The 7,012-nt window shown below is 40.1% G+C and overlaps 1 long non-coding RNA gene across 3 annotated transcripts in view; it reads right to left on the bottom strand.

The window, feature by feature from the left end:
* The window catches only part of LOC149748704 (uncharacterized), a 49,811-nt gene that overhangs the window by 30,855 nt on the left and 11,944 nt on the right, over nucleotides 1-7,012 (bottom strand). For 2 of the 3 annotated variants that reach the window (XR_016393802.1, XR_016393801.1), the window contains exon 4: nucleotides 199-5,146. This is a non-coding gene — a long non-coding RNA (uncharacterized LOC149748704). Of the gene's footprint in view, nucleotides 1-198; nucleotides 5,147-7,012 lie in introns of those variants that run through there. The other variant, XR_016393800.1, reaches the window with a different exon arrangement.

The raw sequence follows: 7,012 nt of genomic DNA, 5'->3' as shown, positions 1-7,012 counted from the left end.
CTGCCAAAAAAATAAAATAAAAGTTTAAGGTGTACAGCAAAATTATTTGACTTACATACATCATGAAACAATCACCAACATAAGTTTAGTGAACACCTGTCATTTCATATAGATACAAAATAAAAGAAAAATTTTTTCTTGTGATGACAACCCTTAGGATTTACTCTTAACAATTTTCATATATAACATAAAGCAGTGTTAATTATATTCATCATGTTGTACCTTGCAGCCCTTGTACTTATTTATCTTTTTTTTTTTATTTATCTTATAATTGGTAGTTTGTACCTTTTGTCCATCTTCATCCAATTCCCCCGCCCCCTCTACCCCTACCTTGTAGGGGAGATGTCCTATGTTGCTCAGAAGTCCAATCCCTCCAGGCCACCACAGCCAGGTGTTCAAGGAGTGTCTCCTGTGTGGGCTGCGTGAGCCCTTTTTTGTAGAGGGTCCACTGGCTACAGCTGTCCTGCTCTGGTGGGCGGGGCTAGCCCCCAGGCTGCTTCTCAGTGGCTGCTGCATAATGCTGGTGGGCAGCCTTGTCGCTTAGAAGGCTGAGGCTCAGGGGAGGTGCTGGAGTGCGCAGGGCTTTCAGCAGGGCATGCGCACCGGTGCTAACCTGTGGAGAATTCCAAAATGGCACCTGCTATCCCGTGTCTTATGAAGGCAGCCTGAGTCTGCAAAAATGGCTCCTGCCATTTGGAATTGACACTGACTGTGTCAGTCCGCCCAGCGTCCCAGCTGGTCCCCGTCTCTCTGGCAGATGCTTCGAGATTAGTAAATGGATCCCCTTCACCTATGGTCCAGGCACTTTTTTCAATCTGCTGTTTTGAGCCAGATTTGGTGGCAAGTGAGTCTGCGCACAAGCACTGTAAAAGTGGGGTTTCCACTCCCTGCAGTTCTATAATTTTCCTCGGGTGTATTCCTTGTTCGTTTTCAAAGGCAGGTGTATGGGGGACTTGTCTCTCCTGTACAGGATCTAGGGGTTGAAGTGCCTGATAGGGAGCTTAAATTCCTCACTCCTTAGGGAAAAGATCCATACCTTTGTGGTAACTCCTGGTTGTGGATCACTGCAGCTGGGTGTGTTCTTTTTCTTTGGTGAAATTATATCTCTGCCTCTCCTACCCATCTCGATGCTGTCCTTTTACCCTTTGTTGTGGAGGTTCTATTTATCCAGTTTTCAGGTCCCTTTCCAAGGGAATTATTCCATATGTAGGTGTAGATTTGTTGTATCCATGGGAGAGGGTGAGTTCAGGATCTTCCGAAGTTGTAATCTTGAACCAAGTCTAAGAAAAAAATATTTTAAAATATCATATCCACAACAATACTATGAGGGAGTTACTATTAGTATCCCTATTTTATAGAGGAGGAAATGTGGCTCAGAGTTTAAGTGGTCTGCCCAAGTTCGCACAGCTGGTAAGTGAAGGAACTGGGTTTGGCGTCTGGGTTCAAACCCCGCTCCACCACTTACTAAGTGTCTTTGGGTTCTCCCAGAAGCAGACACTGAGACATGAATTTGAATTCAAGTAGTTCATTTAGGAAATGCGGGGAACATGGGTAGAGAGAGGGGGTGGTGATAAAGGGAAGGGTCAGTAGCCAACACAGGGCTATTCAGGTGATATGCAAACATATTCTATTCCTTTTGGATTTTCCCACAACGATTAACATGCTGCTTTGCACTCATATGGAGTCCAGGAAATGGGCAGACAGACATTAGTGCAAGGGAAGTTTCTGACACCGCAAGAATGTCAGTTGATCTATTGATAACAAACAAGTGAGTTCCCTATGGCTCTCTACTTTCTAACATCCATTTTGTTGGCTTGTTTGTTTTTTCTAACTTCTCTTAGATGTTCTTTTTTCTGTAATTTTCCTCCTTGTGGGTGAGGTTTATCATGGCTCTTATCTGTTGAAATATTTGCCCTACCTAGGAAAATAGCCAGATAAATAGCAGTGATCAGCAGTAATAAGACAGAAGAGGGCTTCCCTGGTGATGCAGTGGTTAAGAATCCGCCTGCCAATGCAGGAGACACGGGTTTGAGCCGTGGTCTGGGAAGATTCCCACATGCCGTGGAGCAACTGAGCCCGTGCGCCACAACTTCTTACCTTCTTGATGTATAAAATTCCACTCATAGAGTTAGAAATAAATCTTAAAATACAATTATCTTTAAGGGAAAGGGGAGCCTTCGATATTACACCTTCCAAAGCTGACTTGGCTTGGGCAGGGCAGTGAGGTGGTTTTGGAGGGGTGGGTAGCTGAGAGGCTTGGGGAAGGCATCTGGAAGAACTTGGAAAACAACAGCCTAGGTTTAAGCTGGACAGAATGGTAGAAGCAAAGTCATGAGTGGGTCACAGATTCAGGGGCTGAGACTCCCCAGAATCCTTGGAAGGCCTGGTCCATTTGTTCTTTTTTCACACACGGAGGGTCTGAGTATTAGCATCCAGCTCAATTCTGTCAATAAGAAATTCCATTACTGGGGAATCGGGCAATGAAAAAAAAAGAGAAAGGACTTCCCTGGTGGTTCAGTGGTTAAGAATCTGCCTGCCAGTGCAGGGGACACAGGTTCAAGCCCTGGTCCAGGAAGATCCCACATGCCGCAGAGCAACTAAGCCCGTGCACCACAACTACTGAGCCTGCGCTCTAGAGCCCGTGAGCCGCAACTACTGAGCCTGTGTGCCACAGCTACTGAAGCCCTCTCACCTAGAGCCCATGCTCCGCAACAAGAGAAGACACCACAATGAGAAGCCTGCACACTGCAATGAAAAGTAGCCCCTGCTTGCCACAACTAGAAAAAGCTTGCCCGCAACAACGAAGACCCAATGCAGCCAAATAAATAAATACATTTATTGAAAAAAAAAAAAGGAAAAGCATATTATGATCCATCTGGGGAAGAATGGTCTAGAGAAGACCCCTCCAGATGCCCATGATACCAACGTGTTCTCAGAAGCACACCTCTAGTTCCTCCAAGTAACATGGAAAATCAACAGCACTCAGATCCACCACAAAATGAGACCAGGGCCTATGTAGGTGACTGCATGCTTGGCTCGCTTGGTACCTGACCTTGGCTCAGTCATTTACAAAATGTAGAGTTTCATACAGATTTACTGGGGGCTTAGAGTGTTGGTCCAAGGTTTAGTAAACAAACAAACAAACAAAAAACCCAACAGCAACACTGTTAAATGTGAGATTATTAAATCTGAGATTTCCTTCCAGTCTTTGGCCAAATGACAGCTTCTCAGTGAGGCATTCACTAAATGCCTGATTGAAAATTGCAGTACCCCATACCCAACTCTCTCTACCCCTCTGCCTAGCTTTATTTTTTTCAGTAGCAGTGATTTCTGCCTTGTATCATACTATATAATCTGCATATTTATTTGCGTATTGACTTCCCCAGGGAGTGTAAGGTCCATGAAGGCATGGATTTTTGAAGGCTTTGTTTGTTGATATATGCCCAGAACCTAGAACAGTGCCTGGCCCCTAATCCATGGTCAAGAAGTATTTAATGAGTGAATGAAATTAATTTATTCATATAACGGATTTAGAAAACTATCCAGCACACAGTCAGCATTCAAGAATGTTAGCTTTTACTATTTTCTTTATAATGTTTAAATTTCAACAAAGTAGAAATATTTGTTATAAGTCCCTAATGTTAAAATAACAGAAAATGGGGAGTCTTTTTCATGATTAAAAAAAATAGGGTCAATGCTCTGTCCCTCATGTTCTCTGATGCTTATATCTTTAGTTCTTCTGGGTCCAGATCACTTTAATATTACATTGCCTTGATCTCTGCTGTATATTGTCATCAGGGAAGGAATGTTTCTATGTATGTAACTGAACAAAGAAATTCCATAAAGGCAATAATTTTTTTTTTGGTTATGAGGATTAAGGGCGTCAATCAATGAAGCAATAATGGATTTCAATAAGGGGAATGGCTTCAGATTTTGTTTGAAGCAAGCCCTGAGATGCTTGCTAACCTTAGGCATATTAGGAACCAGTTATTAAAATGGAACCATGAACTCTATGTTAAATGAACTTGACCCCTTCCTGCTTCTAAGCTTTCTCTTCACTCAGTGTCTTCCTGGTTGCTTAGTGGTTCTCAGGCTCCATGTGAATCCTGCTTCATATACCAAGGGGCTCTTTAGAGGCTTAAAGTGATGCTTTCTTTCACTGTGAACTCCTCCCTCAAAAGCAAACACAGTGAGAAATCAGGTTGTCAAAGCTTCGCCCTCACCCACCCCTTTTAAGAGTTAGCAAACTGATTCACAGATGTGGTCTTTGCCAGGTCGCTCAGAAGTAGGTGGGGACAGGAGGTGAGGTACTTAGGGAGGAGTCCAAAGGCTTTTAACATTGATGGAAAGAAGTTGCCTAACAGGCAATGGGACTATCTGGGAGAGGTTCCTAGTGTGGAGGAAGTGCCCAAGACTCAGGAATGGGGTGGAGAGTGTTTTGGCAGGTGACAGCCATTAAGAAGAAAGAACTACTTATCTGAAGCAGAACTGGGGAAGATGGTCCAGAATGGAGCTGGTGAACAGCATCATGGGTCTCCTTGGGACAGGAACCTTGCTGCCTCCCCACATGATCATTTCATATCAGGCTAATAGGAGTCTCAAGGGTGGAAATGAGGTCAGCCTCTATTTGTCTTGCACTTATTTGTCCTGTTTGGACCCCTGTCAATTTCCTGTAGGCATAGAAGACCTCCTCTGTGGAAACTAAGGCTTGGTCCAGGAATAAGAAGAGACTGTTTTCATCCTAGTGAGGATTACTTTGTAGAGCCAGTGTCCCATTGTGGAGGTAAGGAAGGTGAGAGAAGATGACTCAATTACTCATTCATTTATTTGCATATATTTGCAGGGCACTGGGCTAAGTGCTGGAGATAACAACAATAACAAAATAATGAGTATATGTGCTAGGACTATATAAAGTGCCTTCCTTGATTCGTTATTTAATTGTCACAACAATCCTACAAGGTAGGCACATTGTTCATATTACACAATAGAGAAAATTGAAGTTAGGAGAGGTAAAGTAACTAGCCCAAAGACACATGTCTAGTGAAGGTAGAAATAGGATTGAAATCCAAGTCTGTCTGACTTCAGATGCTCTGCTTTAACCACCATAAGGACTTGGGTGGATCTCAACACTCATGTGGTTCACAGCCTAGGGAGAAAGACAGACAAACATGTGAGAGATGTGGTAACTGCTGAAGTGTTAATTTCAGCCACAGTGCAGTAATTCCCATAGCACAGAAATTACTATCTGAAGCTCTGCATTATAACTAAATACCCTTTATGCCCTCTATAACAGAGGTTCTAAACCTCAGCACTATTGACATTTTGGGCCGGATAATTCTTTGTTGTAGGGGAGTGTCCTGTACACTGTAAGGTGTTTAGCAGAATCCCTGGCTTCTACCCACTAGATGCCAGTAGCACATGCCCCCAGCTGTGACAACCAAAAATGTCTCCAAACATTGCCAAATGTCCCTGGGGGATAAAATTGCCCAAAGCTGAGAATGACTGCTCAGCCAGATTTAAACTTTTAGAGGGCAATATTATGTCTTATTCATCCTTTTATTCCACCCCAACATGTACACATTTATAGAACACTCCACCCAATAGCAGTGGAGTACACATCCTTTTTAAGCACCCATGGGACATTCTGTAGGATAGACCATATTCTAAACTATTAAAAGAAGTCTCAGTAAATGTAAAAAAATTGAAATAACTACATGTATGTTTTCTGACCACAATGGAACTAAATTAAAAATCAACAACAGAAAGAAATATTGGAAATTTTCAACTATCTGAAGATTAACACATTCATAAATATCCCATGGTACAAGAAGAAATCACAAAGGAAATTAGGAAATTTCTTGAACTGAAAGAAAATGTAAACAACATATCAAAATTTGTAGTATGCAGCTAAAGCAGTGCTGAAAGGAAAGTTTGTAAACTTAAATGCTTATATTCTAAAGAAAAAAAATTAAAAATCAATAACCTGAGCTTCTATCCCAAGAAACAAAGGAAGGAGAGTAAATAAAATTTACAATAAATAGAAGGAAGAAAAAATAGAGATCAGATTGGAAATCAAAACAAAAAACAAAAGAATTTAATCACACTAAAAGTTAATAATTTGTAAAGATCAACAAAATTAATAAACCTTAAGCTAGGTTAATCAAGAAAAAAGGGACAACAGAAAGGAATAAAATCACGAATAAAATCACTATACTACAATCACTATTAAACCTACAGAAATTAAAATATTATAAGGAAGATTATGAAGAACTTTATGCCAATAAATTGAATAACTTAGAAGAAGTGGACAAATTCTTAGACATATATTATCAAAACTGACTCAAGAAGCAATACTAAAGCGAAATACTAGCAATGAACAATCCAGAAATAAGATTAAGAAAATAATTCAATACATAATAGCTTCAAAAAGGGGTAAAATACTTAGGAATAATTTAACATAAGCAGTGAAAGATACTCAAGCCAAAAAATATTTCTGAGAGAAATTAGAGATCTAAATAAACGAAAAGCCATACACTTTTCATACATTGGAGGATTCAGTATTGTTAGAATAGTAATTCTTCTCAAATTAATTTATTGATTCAAAACAAATCCTACAAATTCCCAGCAAGCTTGTATGTATAAATTGAGAAACACATCCAAAATTAATATGAAAATGTAAAGAACATAGAATAGCCAAAAGAGTTTTGAAAAAAAAGGACTACGTTAGGGGATTTATATTACTTGACTTGAAGACTTACTATAAACCTACAACAACCAAGACATTGCAGTATTGGCATAAGAGCAGACATATAAAACAGTGGAACAGAATAGAGAATCTAGAAATAAATTCATATATTTTTGTTCCATTGATTCTCAACAAAGATTCCAAAGTAATTCAATGGGGGAAAATATAGTCTTTTCAAAAAAAATGAAGTTGAAAAAATTGGATATCCATATGAAAAAAATGAACTTAGATTCTGCCTCACTTTACACATAAAATATTAATTAAAAA

Source organism: Delphinapterus leucas, chromosome 7 (genome assembly GCF_059928025.1).
Source record: "Delphinapterus leucas isolate spDelLeu-1000000601 "Yukka" chromosome 7, BTC_Dleu_Yukka2, whole genome shotgun sequence".
In the NCBI taxonomy this organism is placed as follows: Eukaryota; Metazoa; Chordata; class Mammalia; order Artiodactyla; family Monodontidae; genus Delphinapterus; species Delphinapterus leucas.
This window is presented reverse-complemented; position numbering and strand designations above follow the sequence as displayed.